This window comes from Oryctolagus cuniculus, chromosome 7 (genome assembly GCF_964237555.1).
Source record: "Oryctolagus cuniculus chromosome 7, mOryCun1.1, whole genome shotgun sequence".
NCBI lineage: Eukaryota > Metazoa > Chordata > Mammalia > Lagomorpha > Leporidae > Oryctolagus > Oryctolagus cuniculus.
Window position 1 is genome coordinate 1,270,150 of NC_091438.1, and position 20,254 is coordinate 1,290,403.

At 38.7% G+C, this 20,254-nt stretch overlaps 1 pseudogene; it reads left to right on the plus strand.

Moving 5' to 3' along the window:
* The first annotated feature begins 105 nt into the window (after nucleotides 1–105).
* LOC127493515 (carnosine N-methyltransferase pseudogene) lies at nucleotides 106–20,002 on the plus strand (annotated as a pseudogene).
* Nucleotides 20,003–20,254: the final 252 nt, after the last annotated feature.

The following is a 20,254-nucleotide window of genomic DNA, read 5'->3' on the forward strand; positions in this document are numbered from 1 at the left end:
ATTTGCATTTGTTTATTTATTTATTCATTTGTTGAAAGGTAGCTTTAAACAAGGAGACAAAGAGATATAATATCTAGCTCCGGGTTCACTCCCCAAATAAGAGCAATGCCCAGGGTCCTGGAAGAAGCCAGGGGCCTGGAATTCCACCTCAATTTCCACGTGAGTGGTGGGCACCAAAAAGTGGGGCCATCCTCCTTTTCCTTCACAGGTACGTTACCAAGGAATTTGACTGGGATGTGGCAAGCCTGGATTCAGATCCATGCTCATGTTTGATTCTGATGAGGCACCAAACAGTACAACCAGTAGCATCACAAATGTGGCCGTCTACTGGTGATTTTTTAAAATACTGGCCAGAGCAACTATAATTCCCTTACATCTGAAGTGTTTGGCCATGAAAAAAAAAAGAGCAGAATGGTAGCATTTTAGTGTTGTTGGGTATGAAGCATTCCACTTAATTTTACGGTCCAGAGTTCTGAAAGTTTTGTACCTAAATGCACCTCTCTAGACCCATATCAGGTAATGAAAAATCTCTTGTATACTTTTTGTTCACCCTGTGGGACTGGAGCAGGAATCAGTTTGCATTTTCCAGTCCCTAGACTAAGGCTGTTAGTGTTAAGCCACAGCACCAGTTCCAATTTCCTAGCAGGACCTGAAGAAGGGTCCATCCACACCACACAGTTCTAAAGCTACAGCAATTGCTGCCCTAAGCCCCAGCATCACTCAGCCTTATTGGTACAAGAGGACAGCCACCTTCATCTCCCTCAGAGCCTGAACAACACCCTATCACAATCCCCAGGGTGACTAACATAGAACACTCTTTGGAATTAATATGCACATTCGAGGAAATCCACAATAATCTCAAAGCCAGACTTCTACCCAATGCAGCAGACTAAACTTCTGTGCTATAATGTTTAGAAATAAATGGCACTGACTGGAAAAAACCACACTAGACTATCCTTTTTGGCACACTGAGAACTAAAACCAAAGCAACAAGCCAAGTGATACTGTGTGGGGCCAGTGCTGTGGCACAAAGGGTTAAAGCCCTGGCCTGAAGCACCAGCGTCCCATATGGGCACCAGTTCAAGACCCAGCTGCTTCATTTCCAATCCAGCTCTCTGCTATGGCCTGGGAAAGCAATAGAAGATGGCCCAAGTCCTTGGGCCCCTGCATCCATGTGGGAGACCCAGAAGCTCCTGGCTCCTGGCTTCGGATTCGCACAGCTCTGGCTGTTGCAGCCATCTGGGGAGTGAATCAGTGGGTGGAAGACCGACCGACCTAACCACCTACCTACCTGTACCTACCTACCTACATACCTCTCTCTCTCTCTCTCTCTCTCTCTCTCTCTGCCTCTCCTCTCTATGCCTCTCCTCTCTCTGTGTAACTCTTTCAAATAAATATTTTTTAAAAAAAGATACTGTGCATTCCATCTAAACCATACACTGACTTCCAATAAAACTACTCCGCAAGGAAAATAGCACTATTACACCAAATGCACAGGCACTAGTATATATAGAACAGGAAATATGAAGAAGCAAGGTAGCATGACAGCTCCAAAAGAACTCAACAGTTCTCCAGAAATAGGTCTTGTACTGAAGGAGATCAGTGAAATGCCAGAAGTAGAATTCAAATCATGATTGTAAGGATCTTCCTTGTGATGTAAGATAATACACATACACAGATTAAAGAAATTGGGAAATCAATGAGTGACCTGAATGAAAATGTTATTAAGGAATAGAAATCATTAATAGGACATAAGCAGAACCTTTTACAGGTGAAATCTTCAATCAGTGAAATTAAGGAAAAATATAATTAAGAGTTTAACAGTATAATAGACCAGTTGTAAGAAAGAATTTTTGACCTGGAGGACAAGACATTTGAAAAGACACAATCTTAGAAAAATGAAAAGAATGCAGCAAATGTAAATAAAATATAAGATACTATTTAATGGCCAGTTATTCATATTCTATAAATACTATTATTTTATTATTCTAATGATCACATCAATAATTAATCTAATATTCTAATTATCTAATTCTAATAATATAAATTATATTATATATAATATTTATATTATACATATTATATAAATTAGATGTAAATATCTAATTCTAATAATATATGATTATTAACCTAATAATCATATTATTCTAATAAAATCAAACAAAAAAGGAAAAATGATTTGAGAACCTACTAAATGAAATAACTCCTGAAAATTTCACAGGTCTTGGAAGAGATGTTGATAGGCAGGTGCATGAAGCACAAAGCGGGGTCTGGTGCAATGGTGTAGCAGCCTGAGCATCTGCCTGTAGCATGGGTGTCCCATGTGGGCTCCAGTTCATGGTCCAGCTGTTCCTCTTCTGATCTGGATCTCTGTTTATGGCCTGGCAAAGCAGTGGAGAATAGCCCAAGTACTTGGGCCCCTTCACCCACATGGGAGATCCGGAGGAAGCTCCTGGTTCCTGGCTTTGGATGGGCCCATCTCCAGCCACTGGGGAGTTAACCAGCAGATAGTTCTCAAATAAACAAATTTTGCTTTTACAAAAAAAGAAGCTCAAAGGACCTGAAATAGGATCAGCCATAAAAGATATTCTCCAAGGCATACAGTAGTCAAATTGTCAGAAGTTAAGGTCAAGGCAAGAAACTTAAACAGAAGAGCAACAGAGGAGAGACACATTAAGCTAATAGCAGTCTTCTCAGCAGAAACCGTATAGGCCAGAAGAGAGTGGGATGCTTTACTCAAGATCTTAACCCAAAACAAAACATAAACCTTCAAAACAAGAATATTATATATGATGAAGCTACCCATTAGATGGGAAGAGAAAATAAGGTTTTTCCAAGATAAGCTAGACAAAAAATTCTGGAAAAGAGTCCTGGATTAGAAGTAAACATAAAAACAAGACACAATGAAATTCAATGCACAGCAGATATAATCAGTATCCAACTGATAAATTACAGTTCTTACTTCTTATCAGTACAATCTTCACATGCAATTAGATCAAATTTTCCAAATTTAGCTTGGCTGAATGGATGACCCTACCCTATGCATGATATGCTGCCTACTGAAACTTATGTCATAAACACACAGACTAAAAGTGAAGAGCTGGATGAAGATATACCAGGCAAATGGATATCAAAATAAGCAGCACTACTATACTCACATCAGATAAAGGACTTTAAATGAAAAAAATGTAAAAAAAAAAAAAGACAAAGGAGAATTTGATAAAAGTTTTGATTCACCAAGAAGATATAACAATCATAAATATATGCACCTAACATAAGACAACCCAGATATATACAGCAAGTTCTGTTAGAAATAAAGGGACAGATAGACATCTATACAGTAACAGTTGGTGAATTCAGTGCCCCATTCTCATCAGTGCACAGATCCAAAAGGCAAAAAAATTAGAGACATCACATTTGAACATACTCTCAAGCAATTGAACCTAACAGACGTTACAGAACATTTCACCCAACAGCTACAGAATACACATTCTTCTCATCAACAGATGAAAATTTTATTGGATAGGAAATAGATTAGGCTATGAATCAAGTCTCAGTGAATTTACAAAAGAGCAATCAAAACAGCAACACAAGTAACTGGAACAAAAGACTTATGTGATAAAGCAAAGGTGTTAATAGTGAAGTTTATAACACTTAGTGCCCACATCAAGAAACTGGAAAAGCAACAAATACATGAGCTATCAATGCATCTCAAAGACTTAGAAAAATAACAACAAACCAAATGCAGAATTAAAAAGAGAATAGAAATAATTAAAATTAAAAAATAAATTAAAAAATTGAAACAAAAAATACAAGAGACCAGTGAAAAGCAGAGCTGGATTTGGGGGGAAAAAAATAAAGAGAACTGATACACCATTGGCCCAACTAACCAAAAAAGGAAGACCCAAATCAATAAAATGAGAGATGTAAAATGAAATATAACAGAAACTAAAAAAATAAAAAGAATTATCAGGAATTACTACAAAGAGCTGTATGCCAGCACATTGATAAATCCAGAAGAAATGGGTAGATTCCTAGGTATATACAAGCTACCAAAATAGAGTCATGACTACATAGAAAACCTAGATAAGAGATTGAATCAGTAATGAATAACCTCTCAATTAAGAAAAGTGCAGGACTGGGTCTAGCACTGTGACACAGGTTAATCCTCCACCTGTGGTGCTGGCATCCCATACAGGCGCCGGTTCCAGTCCCAGCTGCTCTTCTTCCAGTCCAGCTCTCTTCTGTGGCCTGGGAATGCAGAAGATGGCCCAGGTGCTTGGGCCCCTGCACCCACATGGGAGACCAGGAAGAAGCACCTGGCTGCTGGCTTCAGATTGGCACAGCTCTGGCCATTGTGGCCATTTGGGGAGTGAACCAATGGAAGACCTTTCTCTCTGTCTCTCCCTCTCACTGTGTGTAAATGTACCTCTCAAATAAATAAAATATTAAAAAAAAGAAAAGCACACAACTGGATGGCTTTACTGCTGATTTCTGCCAGATATTTAAAGAACTAATTCCAATTCTCAAGCCATTCAAAACAATTGAAAGGGAGAGAATCCTCAGGAACTGCTTCTATGATGTCAGTATCACCTTACTTCCTAAACCATAAAAAGATACAACAGAGAAAGGGAACTATAAACAAATATCCCTAATGAACATAGATGCAAAAATTATCAATAAAATACTAGCTAATCAAGTCCAATAACACATCAGAAAGATCATTCACCTGAACCAAGTAGAATTTCTTCGTGGTGTGCAGGGATAGTACAACATTTGCAAATCAATAAAATTAACAAATTGAAAAAAAAAACATATGATTTTAAAAGATGCCAAGAAAGTATCTGATAAAATACAACATCTTTTCATGATGAAAACTTAAAGGAAATTGGATACAGAAGGCACATCCCTCAATACAATCAAGATGATTTATGACAAATCTACAGCCAGCACCTTATTGAATGGGGAAAAGTTGGAAGAACTCCCAATATGATCCAGAACCAGACAAAGATGCCCACTCTCACCACTGTTATGCAGTATAGTCCTGGAAGTTTTAGCCAGAGTCATTAGGCCAGGGGAAAAAACTCAAAGAAATACAACTTGGAAAGGAGGATGTGAAACTAATTTTATTCACAGAGGGCATGATTTGATATATAAAGGAACAAAAATACTTCACTAAGAGAATACTGGAAATCAATATTGGTTAATTGGCAGGATATAAGATTAACACACAAAACTCAATAGCCCTTGCATACACAGATGTTGCCAAGTTGAGAAAGAACTTCTAAGTTTAACCCAATCCACAATAGCTACAAGAAATTAAACATGGAATAAATTAACCAAAGATGTCAAATATCTCTATGATAAAAGCTACAAAATAAGGAAATAAAAGACATAAAAAATGGAAAAATTTTCCATGTTCATGGATTGGAAGAATATCATCAAAATGTCCATACTACCAAAAGCAATTTACAGATCCAATGTGATTCCAATCAAAAAACCAGCCACATTCTTCTCAAGTCTAGAAAAATTATTCTAAAATTCATGTGGAAACACAAGATACCCAAATAGTTAAAAGCAATATTATACAACAAAAGCAAAGCCTGAGGCATCACAATATCAAGACAAACTACATGGCACCTATAATCAAAACAACCAGGAACTGACAAAATAAATGTGTAGACCAATAAAACAGAATAGAAACCCAAAAAATCAATCTGCATATCTACAAACATCTAATCTTTGACAAAGTAGCTAAAATCAATCCCTGGAGCAATTCTCTTCAATGACTCAGAATGGGAATATAGAAATACCATATGATCCAGCCTTACCACTCCTGGGAATTTATTCAAACAAAATGAAATCAGCATATGTAAGAGTGATCTGGACCCTTGTGTTTATTTCAGCTCACATTGGAAGAACAGCAAGGAGGAGGGTAGGGTGGAAAGTAGCACTATGTTCCTGAGTCTGTATATATGAAATACATGAATTTGTATACCTTAAATAAAATTAAGTATTAATACTAAAAAAGAGAAAAAATAAAAAGAGCAAAAGGACAATAAAATTTGATAAAAGTTTCAACTCATTAAGAAGATATACTCTCCTAAATGTATATATGCCCAACACATGACCACTCAGATATATGCATCAAATACTGTTTGAACTTAAAGGGGGAGATAGTCACCAATACAGTCATACTGGGTGAATTCAACACCCCACTCTCATCAAAGTATGGATCAAACAGGCAGAAAATCAGTAAAGACACATCAGCATTGAAACATACTATCAAGTAAATGAGCTGAACAGACATTACAGGCTATCTCACCAACAGCTACAGTATATACATTCTTCTCATCAACACATGAACATTTTTCAGGATAGACAATATATCAGGCTACAAATCAAGTCTCTGTAAACTTAAATAAAACTGAATCATACCGTGTATGTTCTCAGATAACAAAGAAATAAAACTAGAAATCAACAAGAAAAAGAATAGAACATTCATAAATATGGGGAAATTAAACAACATGCTACCGGTCAATGGGTTACCAAAGAAAGTAAAAAGGAAATCATAAACTTTGTTGAAATAAAATAAAAATACATCATATCAATACATGTGAGACACAGCCAAAGCAGATCGAATGACACATCCTCAAAGACTTAGAAAAACAACAGGAAACCAAAGTGCAGGTCAGCGGAAGGTGATAAATAATAAAGATCAAAGCAGAAGCAAATGAAATTGAAACTAAAAAAAAAAAAAAGCTGGTTTTAAGACAATGGATGTTACAGATACTCCTTTATCCAGACTAAAAAGAAAAGAGGGAAAAGAGGAAAAGGGAGACACTGCAATTGACATCACCGAAAAACAAAGGATCTTAAGAAAATCCATGTGCTAATAAACCGGAAATCCTTGAATAAATGGATAAATTACTTTATACTTATAGCCCATCAAGATTAAATCAAGAATATACAGATGATCTAAACAAACCCATAAAAAGCAACAAGTTGGGGGCCAGCATTGTGATAAGGTAGGTTAAGCCTCTGCCTGCAATGGTGGCATTCCATATGGGCACTGGTTCAGATCCCAACTGCTCCACTTCTGATCCACCTCCCTGTTGATGGTCTGGGAAAGCAGTTGAAGACGATCCAAGTGCTCGGGCCCTTCCACCCATGTGGGAGACCTGGAAGAAATTTCTAGCTCCTGGCTTCAGATCAGGCAAGCTCTGGCCTGATATGTCTCCCTCTATTTCTCCCTCTCTTTCTCTAATTCTCCCTCTCCCTCTCTCCCTCTCCCTCCACCTCTCCCTCTCTCTAACTCTACCTCTCAAACAAATGAATTTTTAATTTAAAAAGTCACATGAGAAGAATGACCTAAATAAAAAAAAGGAACAAGATTGAAACAGTAATGAAATGTCTCCTGCAAGTAAAAGTCAGGCACATTATGGATTTACTACCATATTCTACAAAACATTTCAAGAGGAACTTACTCCAGTAGTATTCAAACTATTCCAAAATACTGAACATGATGGAACTCTGCCAAACTCCTTTTATGAGGCCAGGAACACTGATACCAAAATCAAACACACCACAAAATGAAGACTACAGACCTGTAACCTTGAGGAACAAAGATGCCAAGATTCACAACAAAATACTCGCAAACTGAATCAAAAAACATCCAAAATATCATATATCACAATCAAGTTGGATTGATCCCAGACTCACAAGTATGGTTCAACAAATGCAAATAATAAAAATCATAAATCACATGAACAAAATGAAGAACAAAAACCATATGGTCATCTCAATACAAGCAAAGAAAATATTTGGTAATATTCAACATATTACCATATTCAAATCTACAAACTGTGTATAGAAAGAACATAACTAAGAAATGTGAAAGCTTTATATGACAGACCAACAGACAATATCATACTGAAAGAGGAAAAGCTTAAAGCACTTCTCATCAGATCTGGAAGAACACAAGAATATCCTCTTACATCACTTTTATTCAATATAGTACCAGAAGTTTTAGTAAGACCATTTAGAGAGGAGAAAGAAAGTAGTTTTTTTTTTATACAGTAATTATGGATGTATTAGAAGAGAAATCAAAGACATATCATTCACAATGTCCCCACAAAATAAAATAATTAATAAATTTAACCAAGAGAAAGATCTCTTCAATGAAAATTATAAAACATTGATAAAAGCAATCAACAAGCCAACAAAAAAATAGAAAATTACTCTATGCTCATGAATTAGAAAAGCCAATATCATTAAAATACTTATACTACCTAAAGCAGTCTGTACAGTCAACACAATCCCTATCAAAATATCAAGGGCATTATTAGAGAATTAAAAAAATGATCCAAAATTCATATGGGATCACAAAAGATCCAGATAATCCAAAGGGCTCTTAAGGGTTGAGGGGAACACTCAAGCAGCAAGTATCAAATACCTGAATTTAAAACATATTACAAAGCTATGGTAATTTAAATAACATAGTGCTGGAAAAGAAAGGACATAAGGAATGATGGAACATTCTATGAGTTTCCTGCTGCACTACAAAGATAACACTAAAAGTAAAGAGGCAACATACAGAATGGGAAAATATTTGCTAACTGTGCAACAACTGAAGGATTTTTAACAGGATCCATAAAGAGCTCAAGAAATCCCACAACACACAATCCAGTTAAGAAAGGGGCAAAGGAATGAACAAGGATTTTTAACTTTTATTTAATAAATATAAATTTCCAAAGTACAACTTTCGCATTAGAGTGGCTTTTTCCCCCTATAACTTTCCTCCCACCCGCAACCATTCCATCTCCAACTCCCTCCCCCAACCCATTCTTCATCAAGATTCATTTTCAATTGTCTTTATACACAGAAGATCAACTTAGTATATACTAAGTGAAGATTTCAACAGTTTACACCCACACAGAAACACAAAGTATACAGTACTGTTTGAGGACTAGTTATACCGCTAATTCACATAGTACAAGACATTAAGGACAGAGATCCTATACGGGGAGCAGATGCCCAGTGACTCCTGTTGTTGATTTAATAATTAACACTTTTATTTATAACATCAGTAATCACCCAAGGCTCTTGTCATGAGCTGCCAAGACTATGGAAGCCTCTTGAGTTCACCAACTCCTCTCTTTTTCAGACAAGGCCATAGTCAAAGTGGAAGTTCTCTCCTCCCTTCAGAGAAAGATACCTCCTTCTCTGATGGTCCATTCTTTCCCCTGGAATCTCACTCACAGAGATCTTTCATTTAGGTTTTTTTTTTTTTTTTTTTTTTTTTTTTTTTTTTTTTTTTTTTTTTTTGCCACAGTGTCTTGGCTTTCCATGCCAGAGAAACTCTCATGGGCCTTTTAGCCAGATCCAAACGCCTTAAGGGCATCACTCAGCATGATGTTTTCCAGATTCCTCCATTTTGTTGCAAATGACCGGATTTCATTTTTTTTTTACTGCTGTATAGTATTCTATAGAGTACATATCCCATAATTTCTTTATCCAGTCTACTGTTGATGGGCATTTAGGTTGATCCCATGTCTTAGCTAGTGTGAATTGAGCTGCAATAAGCATTAAGGTGCAGACAGCTCTTTTATTTGCCCATTTATTTTCATTTGGGTAAATTCCAAGGAGTAGGGTAGCTGGGTTGTATGGTAGGGCTATATTCAGGTTTCTAAGGAATCTCCAAACTGACTTCCATAGTGGCTTTACCAGTTTGCATTCCCACCAACAATGTGTCCCTGTTACCCAACATCCTCACCAGCATCTGTTGTTGGTAGATTTCTGTATGTGAGCCATTCTAACCAGGGTGAGGTGAAACCTCATTGTGGTTTTGATATGCATTTCCCTGATTGCTGGTGATACTGAACATTTATTTCATTTGTCTGTTGGACATTTGGATTTCCTCTTTTGAAAAATGTCTATTGAAAAAAAAAAATGTCTATTGAGGTCCTTGGCCCATCTCTTGAGTTGTTTTGTGGTTGTGGAGTTTCTTGATCTCTCTGTAGATTCTGGTTATTAATCCTTTATTTGTTGCATAATTTGCAAATATTTTTCCCATTCTGTTGGTTGCCTCTTCACTTTCCTGTTTCTTTTGCAGTACAGAATCTTCTCAATTTGATGTAATCCCAATATGAACAGGCATTTTTAAAGGATAAAATTCAAATGGCTAACTGACACATGAACAAATATTCAGGATCAGTCATCAGAAAAATGCTCCTCACCCCAGTTAGAATGTCTACTATCTAAAAATCAAAAAATAAAAGATAAAATAAATGCTGATGATAGGAAAACATTGTTGGTGTGAATATAAACTAATACAACCATTATTGAAAACAATATCAGGATTCCTCAGAAATATGAAAATATATCAACCATGTGATGCAGCCATCCCACTCCTGGAAATTTACTCAACTGAAATGAAATCAGTTTATGAAAGTTATTTGTTGGGGCGAGCGCCGCAGCTCACTAGGCTAATCCTCCGCCTTGCGGCACCGGCACCCCGGGTTCTAGCCCCGGTCAGGGCGCCGGATTCTGTCCCGGTTGCCCCTCTTCCAAGCCTGCTCTCTGCTGTGGCCAGGGAGTGCAGTGGAGGATGGCCCAAGTGCTTGGGCCCTGCACCCCATGGGAAACCAGGAGAAGTACCTGGCTCCTGCCATCGGATCAGCATGGTGCGCCGGCTGCAGCATGCTGGCCACAGCGGCCATTGGAGGGTGAACCAACGGCAAAAAGGAAGACCTTTCTCTGTCTCTCTCTCTCACTGTCCACTCTGCCTGTCAAAAAAAAAAAAAAAAAAAAAAAAGAAAGTTATTTGTTGGGGCCGTTGTTGTGGCACAGTGCATTAAAGCCCTGGCCTGAAGCGCCGGCATCCCATTGGGTACCGTTCTGGCCCAGCTGCTCCTCTTCTGATCCGGCTCTCTGCTGTGGCCTGGGAAAGTAGTAGAAGATGGCCCAAGTGCTTGGGCCCTGCACCCACCCACATGGGAGACCTGGAAGGAAGCTCCTGGCTTCAGATCAATGCAGCTCTCACTGTTGGTGGCCATCTGTCAAGTGAACCAGCACAAGGAAGACCTCTCTCTCTCTACCTCTCTTAACTCTTTCAAGTAAATAAAATAAATAAATAAATCTTTAAAAAAAAGTTATTTGTACCCCCTGCTAACTGGAGTGCAATTCCCAACTCCTAAGATATGGAATCAACTCAGATGTCCATAAACTAATGACTGGATAAAGCAAATGTGATATATAAATACACATACACACACACATAAGAATACTACTCAGCTATAAAAGGATGAAATCCTATCATTTTTAACAAAGTGAATTGAACTGGAAACCCTCATACAGAGTGAAATAATCCAGTTCCTAAAAGGCAAATACCCTATGTTTTCTTTTGTATGTAGTCATTAATATAGAATAAAAAAATTTTATTGGATGAAATTGTCATCATTTGATTTCAATGTTGTTTTTTAGCCCTTGTTAATACTCCTGTAGAACTGTAGTCTTTCTACTTTTTACTTGTTGCATATTTTGGTTAGTGGTACATTAAGTCTGATTATAGGCTGGTATTTTTTTTGAAAAAATTTAAAAAAAAAGAGGAAGATTGACAGAGGGAGGGAAGTATGATTATCCTCTTAGAATTGTACCTATGAAATACATGAAATCTGAACTCTAAAAATTTTTTAAAAAGAACTTGCGTCAAAGAACACTGTATAAATATGTTGAATGAAAATGCATGAAGGGACTGATTGGACTAAATGGATCATTACTTTCTGTGTTGCTTGCAAAATTAGAAAAACATACAGATTAAACATGAAGAAATGGAGAATAATCACATATCATAAGTTCAAACAACACATGTGGGTTTATCTTTATCAAACAAGATAGAAAATGATTGGAGCTTAAATCAAAAACAACTAAAAGACACTAAGAAGGCTACTGAAGGATGATAAACAATCAATTCATCAAGAGAATATAAAAAATTCTAAATACATATCCCTGAATATATGAGGCAAATACCTAAAGAATATAGAGTTGAAACAAACAGCAACATTAGTAGCAGGGGATTCTCACATACCACATTGAACATAGGACAGATAGTCAAGACTCAAAAGCAGTTAGAAATATTGGACTTGGACTACTCTTTAGACAAAATGGAACAGAAATAAGCACCATGTTCTACCCAGTGCAAAGAATACACCTCCTCAGGCACACACAGACCAGTCCTCAGTACACATCCTATGTTAGGCCACCAAGCCTACTGGAACAAATGCTATCTTTTCCCAGACCCATATCCAGGTTCCACGTGACATTCTTCAGCTCTCCAACAGAGACTGTCAGGGACCCTCTCAGTACCAGACAATATCTGTGCTTGGCAGTGACTCATTCCACTCTAGCTGCCTGTTATACTTCATCCTTCTCATCCTACAGGTAACTGTGTCACCTCCTGTTCTCTCACTCAAGGTCAGTATATGTTCTTCCACAACAGCCCCTATAAAGTGCTTTGGCTCCAAAACTGGCAATATTTGGCAAAGGATGACTTGGAAATTCAGTGGGGAATTTGAAAGCTCACTCTACTGGCACAAGTGAAACCTCACCCTTCCCATCACCCACCCTGTCCCTCCTCATAATTTTAGCACCTTTAGCCTTCCTTTCACTTCCATTAAAAGTCCCATGCATCACCTTTCAATGCTTCTACTCCTTCTATCCTCCTGTACTCCCCAGCCAGACCATTCCATTCCCACTACAGCTCCTCACACCCCTGTAGCTTTAGGCCCCAGCCCTCATAAGGAGATCCCAAAGGACTCATATTCCAAAATCAACCACATGAGGCTGAAAAGGTTTATTAGGAAAACATGTGATTCTTATTTCATGACATGAGCTTCAGAGTCACTCCCAGACCTCCTGGGAGTCCACTTGAACACCCAGCCAAAAATTTGTTCACAGGCCAGCGCTGCGGCTCACTAGGCTAATCCTGTGCCTGCGGCGCTGGCACACCGGGTTCTAGTCCCGGTCGGGGCGCCAGATTCTGTACTGGTTGCCCCTCTTCCAGGCCACCTCTCTGCTATGGCCCGGGAGTGCAGTGGAGGATGGCCCAAGTGCTTGGGCCCTGCACCCGCATGGGAGACCAGGAGAGGCACCTGGCTCCTGGCTTTGGATCAGTGCAGTGCACCGGCTGCGGCGGCCGTTGGGGGGTGAACCAATGGAAGGAAGACCTTTCTCTGTCTCTCTCTGTGTCCACTCTGCCTGTTCAAAAATAAAATAAAAATTAAAAAAAATTTAACAAAACAAAATTTTGTCCACAGCCTGGTAAGTACATATGCCATTCCAGAAGAAAGGAATTCTTAAGAGACTCCTCACCAAATACTGGTGGGAAGCTTCACTCCTTGCCTTGTGCAGGGAACCTCCACTTCTTTTATCTGCCAGAAACACCCTCCTGTCCCAAACATCAAGTGGGGTAAATGTAACAGCCTCCTGATTCATGTAAGCTGAGGAGTTAGACACTTCTCCAGTTATCCCTGAGATATGTCTAGAATTTAAGGGAAGGCCAGACAAGATGACTATTGGTGACAGCCTCCATGTTTTCTCATGCTTTTGGACCTGCAGGTATTGTGTATGAGGAACTTGTAAAGATTGTGGACAATGCAATGATTAGGTAAGTTCATTCTGGTGTGAAATATCTAGAAACCCACGCACAATATGGGTAATAAAAAATTCACTGAATTGTATACCATGAAACAGCCAGCAATGAACTGCAATTTAGTTTTTGCATGAAAATTAACCAACAATTTGATTTCAAAATTATATTAAGCTTTTGAAGTAACTTTGAAAGAGATTTTCCTAATCTAAAATTATTGCATCGATTTATAAAATCCCTTAAAGCAACTCTATTTGTAATTAGCTTACAGATAACTGCTGTCAAAGACAAAATATTCCTAAAAGGGGGACAGCACTGGCGTAGCCGGTTAAGCCATCACCTGTAGCACAGCATTGGTATGGCAAATGGGCACCAGTTCAAGTTCTGCCTGCTCCACTTCTAATCCAGTTCCCTGCTAATGTGCCTGGGCAAGCAACAGAAGATGCTCAAAGAGCTTGGGCCCCTGCACCCACGTGGGCGACCTGGATAAACCTCCTGGGTCCTGGTTTTGGCTTGGCCCTGCCCAGACACTGTGGCTATTTGGGGAGTGAATCAGTGGTTAGAAGATCCCCCGCCCTCTCTGTCTCTAACTCTGCCTTTCAAATAAATAAATAAATCTAATAAAAAACCTAAAAGGAGCACACCTTATTCAAAAAATGGAACTTCTAATGCATGTCCTATAGAAGAAAAATGACTTTTATAAAAATGAAGCCAAATGTTGGGAAAATTGCTGGTCATGCAATTTAGGGTCTTTCACAAACAAGACTGCTTTGGAATACTTAGTTATGGAAACAGCTATTATATCAGAATTATTATTATTAAAACAAGCATACATTTTAGTCTTTTGGAATACATTCCCCAAAATTGCTAACAGGTTTATTTGTCAAACAAGTAATATCACATATATGCATAAGAAATATGTAAAATTCTGAAAAGATCAATTTCAGTTTAATCAGTCATTATTCTGACAACATTTATATAAAGGATAATTACATTTAAAAAGATGACTTAAAAATATCTCTGTATATTTTTATAATATGCATCCTTAACTGAAAGATAAATTAAGAGATGTCCATTACTTTGTCAATCACTTCAAAGTAACAAAATTTTGAACATTAACAATTTTAGGTTACTACACTTATATATTTTTTCCTCACACTAATTTCAGAGATAAGATAAATATACTTGTGTCTTTTAAATTAGTAGATAAATCAAATATTTCTGAAGGAAACAACTTTCAGGTAAGATTTGGAAAATGTATTGTTGACAAAGAGTAATTCCATAAAATTACTCAGTGTTACAGAATGAGAAATTGAAACATGCTGAAAATAATCTGTGTGGATCTGGATGTTAGCATTTAAAACTGCTATAAAACTGACTTTGTGGCTGGCGCCGCAGCTCAATAGGCTAATCCTCCACATGTGGCGCCGGCACACCGGGTTCTAGTCCCGGTCGGGGCACCGGATTCTGTCCCGGTTGCCCCTCTTCCAGGCCACCTCTCTGCTATGGCCAGGGAGTGCAGTGGAGGATGGCTCAAGTGCTTGGGCCCTGTACCCCATGGGAGACCAGGAGAAGCACCTGGCTCCTGACATTGGATCAGCGCGGTGCGCCGGCCGCAGTGGCCATTGGAGGGTGAACCAATGGAAAAGGAAGACCTTTCTCTCTTTCTCTCTCTCTCTCACTGTCCACTCTGTCAAAAAAAAAAAAAAAATTGACTTCGGTGCATTATCCAAGCATGTTACTTGTCTATTCAAACAGAATATAGACAATTTAATTGTTGTACAAAGCATACGATGAGTGTCCCAGTGATACACAGTGTGGTAATACTGCAACTTAGAGTTATTTTCTTAAATTATCACAAAAAGGAAAAAAATCTAAATCAAGTTAAGTGTGGATATGGAAAGATGTAGGTTTCAGGGGAAACTACTAGCTGGTGTTGAAGTTTCAAAAATTGGTGAATTTATAAGATTCAGAAATAAAAGTACAGTAATCACATTGAATCAAACAATACACTGAAGCAAAACACCCTCTTCAATTTGTAGGGATCCAAACAACTCTACACTCACCAGCTGAGTGGGTTGCCATTAATATATGAAACACGTCTAACAAATATTAGAGACAAATTGCAGAGCCTGAAGAAAGGCAGTCAAAATATACCCACGGCAGATCTGGCCTGGGTTTCCTCATGATTAAGTAGCTACACCTTCACAGCATGCATTATTTGGGGGCTCTAAGTCATTACTCCAATGCTTTCACTTTCTTTAAGCAGTTTAAAAGACTGGAGGTGGAGTGGATATAAAACCCCGTCGCTGTGTCTCCAGTGTCTTTGTAAGGAAAGCCCTGAAGGTTTATCTCAAAGTGAATATCACAAAGCTTCATCAGAGCAGAAGCTGAGGGAAAAAATTGCTTTAAATCACCGAATTCCAAATGACATAAATGATTAAAAATTTTGTTACCTAGGTCAGTTACTAAACACAGAAAAATCTTGAGCCAAAGTATCAGGAAGCAGAGCTGGGACTTGAACACAGGTACTCTGATATGGGGTGGGGGTGTCCTAGCTGGCATCCTAATAAGACGCCCAGATACCTGTCCCAAACTTTGAACTTTTACAACTTGAATATAAAATGTCTCAGTGTGGATGTCTTTGAGTTTATCTTGCCATAGAGTTTTTGTGCTTCTTGGAGGCATAGACTCTTGTCTTTCTTCGATCTGGAATTTTTCATTGTTTCTTCCAGTATTCTTTGTGCCTCTTAATGTTTCCTTTGATTATGAGACACGATATGTTTGATACAAGACAGAGAAAGATATGCATGATACTGTACTACTCCCTACATATTTAAGGAGGTAGTAGGAGTGACAGCAAGACAGTAAATATTCTTGTGTCCACATGTACTTTCAAGAGGAAAAACATTTTGAAATTCCTGTATGTACAATAGAAACAATAAAGAAAACAAATCTACAAAAACTTACATGAAAATTGAGCCAAACCCACTTGAGGATTTGACTTTTATATTTTCTTCTAACCTGGTATTCAGGATATATTTGCAATGTATTGAGATGTGAATAAAAAACATCACTTCCAGACTTACAAAGAAAATATACCCATATACTGTAAAAAATTATTTACATCTAGGTGTACATATTTCCATGGGAGTTGATGCATAATACATTAAACACACTGGTTTTCATCAATTCATTTATCAATGTATTGCCGTTTTCTATTATTTATAGAGATGGCATATGACAATCTCAGGGGTCCTTCATCAGATATTCAGCCTCAGATACCAATAATAATAACCACATTGCCAGAGTTTCTGGTCTCATTGGCCCTTGCTCTGTACATGCCAGGCACACTGTGAGACAATCCACACCGCAAGGGGGAGGTATTGTCCCTGTCTCTCTTTTGTGGTGGAATTTCCACTGTGGAGTAGCCCTGGAACCTGGGATACAATCTTTAACCCTTGCTGGCTTCTGCTTCCACTTATGGACAAAGAGGATAACTGTACCTTCCTCAATGATGTGAAGATAAATGTGTCAATACTTATAAAACACTTGCAGCAGCACCTGCAACATAATATGAGTCACACAAGTGTTGAGGTCATAAACATGGAAGTACTTCTTCCTAGGAATTTCCAAGGATTTGCCTTCTGAGATAAAAAGTATTTCAGTGATGGGCTGACATAACGGAACAGCCATCTAAGCCCACACCAACATCACATATGAGCACTAGTCAGAGTCCCAGCTGCTCTTTTTCTTTTTTTAATAAAGATTTATTTTATTTGAAAGGCAGAGTCAGATGGAGGGAGGGAGGGAGGGAGGGAGAGAGAGAGAGAGAATGAGAGAATGAGAGAATGAGAGAAAGAGAATGAGAGAGAAGCCTTCCATCCACTGGTTCTCTCCCCAGATAGCTGCAATGGCCAGAGCTGGGCTGATCAGGAGCCAGGAGCCAGGAGCCTCTTCTGGATGTGGGTGCAGGGGCCCAAGGACTTGGGCCATTTTGCACTGCATTCTCAGGCCATAGCAGAGAGCTGGATTGAAAGAGGGGCAACTGGGACACAACTGGCACCCATATGGGAAGTTGGCACTACGTGCAGCAGCTTTACCCGCTCCACCACAGTGCAGGCCCCTGCTCTGTATCTCAAACAGCTCAATGCGAATATGCTGGGACACAGCAACAGATGGCACAATATATGGACCACTGACACCCATATGGGAGACCTGAATGACGCTCCCGACTCCTGGCGTCAATCTCAGCCAGCCAGGGCTATTGCAGCCATTTGGGGAATGAGCTGTAGAATAGAAAATCTCCCATTGTCTGTCCTTCATTGTCTGTGATTCTGCCTTTTTTTAAAAAAGATTATTTATTTGAAAGTCAGAATTATACACACACAGGGGGAGGGGGAGAAGAGGGGGGAGAAGGAGGGAGGGGGGAGAGAATGTGGGGGAGGGGGCAGGAGAGGAGGGGGGAAGGGGAGGGAGGTCTTCTGTCCACTAGTTCACTCCCCAATTGGCCTCAATGGCCAGAGCTGCACCTATTTGAAGCCAGAAGCCAGGATCTGCTTCAAAGTCTCCCATGCAGGTGCAGGGTTCCAAGGACTTGGGCCATCTTCTACTGCTTTCCCAGGCCATAGCAAAGAGCTACATCAGAAGTAGAGCAGCCAGGACTTGAACCAGTGTCCATATGGGATGCCGGCACTGCAGGCTGTGGCTTCACCTGCTACACCACAGTGCTGGCTCAATTCTGCCTCTCAAATAATTGTTTAAATAACATAATCATTATAGTGATCTGTGGGGGCACATTCTGAAAGTTTCCTAGACCAAATGGGAAATTTGTTTCGAGAGAGAAAATTTCCTTATGAGTTGCTAGGGAAGCCAACATAGAATTCCACAGACAACTGACTAACAACAGTTATTTCCTCACAGTTCTGGAGGACAGACCACAAAGAGTAAATCAAGGCAGGTATTTCTTCTGGGCCTTTCTGCCTGCTTCACAGATGATTGCCTCCTCACTGTATGCTCACCTGGCTTTTCATCAGTGCACAAACCTTCCTGCCACTTCTGTGTCCTTATATTCTCCTTCTTTAAAGAGCACTACAATTGCATTATGACCTTCCATAATGAGCCAATTTTAAATATACAGTTTTGCAAATAGCCTAATAAGTATAGTTACATTTGAAGTACTGGATATTGGAGCTTCAAATGTGTATGAGTGAGGAGAGGAATGCAATTCCATTTATCATACTTGAGAAACTCACTGGGATGATTTGGAAATAAAGTGACAGAATTGTGGAATGGAAGACCTGTATGGGTCTGACTAACTGATCTTCTCAAAATAACTCCTATTTCCACAAATATGAATGCTTTGCCCAATAGTCACAGAGCCTCTGGGTTATATGACTACGCCTTTTGTTTGCAGAAAGCAAATCTTTAAGGACCTAATGAGGCATTTCAATGAGTTAACAAGAGGTGTCTTTGGGTGAAAACCAGCATGTTACAGAATCCACTAATCCTAAAGTGCTTAGACATGTCTGCACTGAGCCTGTATGTGGAAAGGGACTTTGCTCTTCCATCCCCACTGTAGGGAAGGTAGGTTGGGAAGTATCACTATTTCCTGCATCTGTATATATGAAATACATAAAATTTGTAAACCTTAACATTAAAAAAATTTTTAAAGGTGAAAAAAAAATCTCCTGACCATTATGACTACGTACATCTTTGAAAATAAAGGAAATGGAGAATATGGAAAGAATGGAAAGACTATGCCAGCATCTGTGTTTGACATAATAAATTAAAATCCACATTGAATCAATTTGTGAGAGACTAGAGTGAAATGGGCAAAGCAGAAAAGGATGCTGGATACCAGCCTCTCATAAATTTTTAAAATTTCTGAAGACAGAGATGGGATTATTAAAAAGCAAATATTCTGGTAAGTGGTTCTGGACTAGGAAGACTGGCCAGGGAATATTTTTGCTAAGTTATGCTGTCAAGTAGATGAATGGAGTCCTTTTATGCTCTTTCCCCTCCAACCTACTACTACTCAATAGATGCTCTGGAATTAATAAGTATCATTTTTTCCCTGAGTACATGAATTTGGCCATAACCAGAGATTAGTCTATCAGAATTGAGCCATCTTTTTCCCTGGTGTTGACTCCCACAATGTTGCTCCTGCTTCTAACTTTTCTATGATTGCATCAGATTTTCACAATTATTCAGAATCAATACCTGTGCCTCTTCACAGCCACAACACACAATGTACTGAATTATATTGATATAAGATGGAAAATAATTAAGCCAAGTGTAATTTTGATCAGTCTAGGTCCTCTTTTGTACCGTTTTGAAAATTTTAGAAAATGAACTGTCATAATGACATTAATGTGGAGAAGTTTTGCATATGAAATTCAGGGATAAATTAAAACCATGGACTCTGTCCTCAATATTCTAAGCATCAGCCACTAATGTAAATTCAGATCAACACTATTTTGTTCCCTGTTGGATGGAGCTTTGATAGTGTATGCTACTTTAAACGTGTGCCTCTAGTCAATCCCTATTGAAGGGAGTTTTCCTTGATATCATGTTCAATGTTATTTTTTGAATACCTTGAAAAGT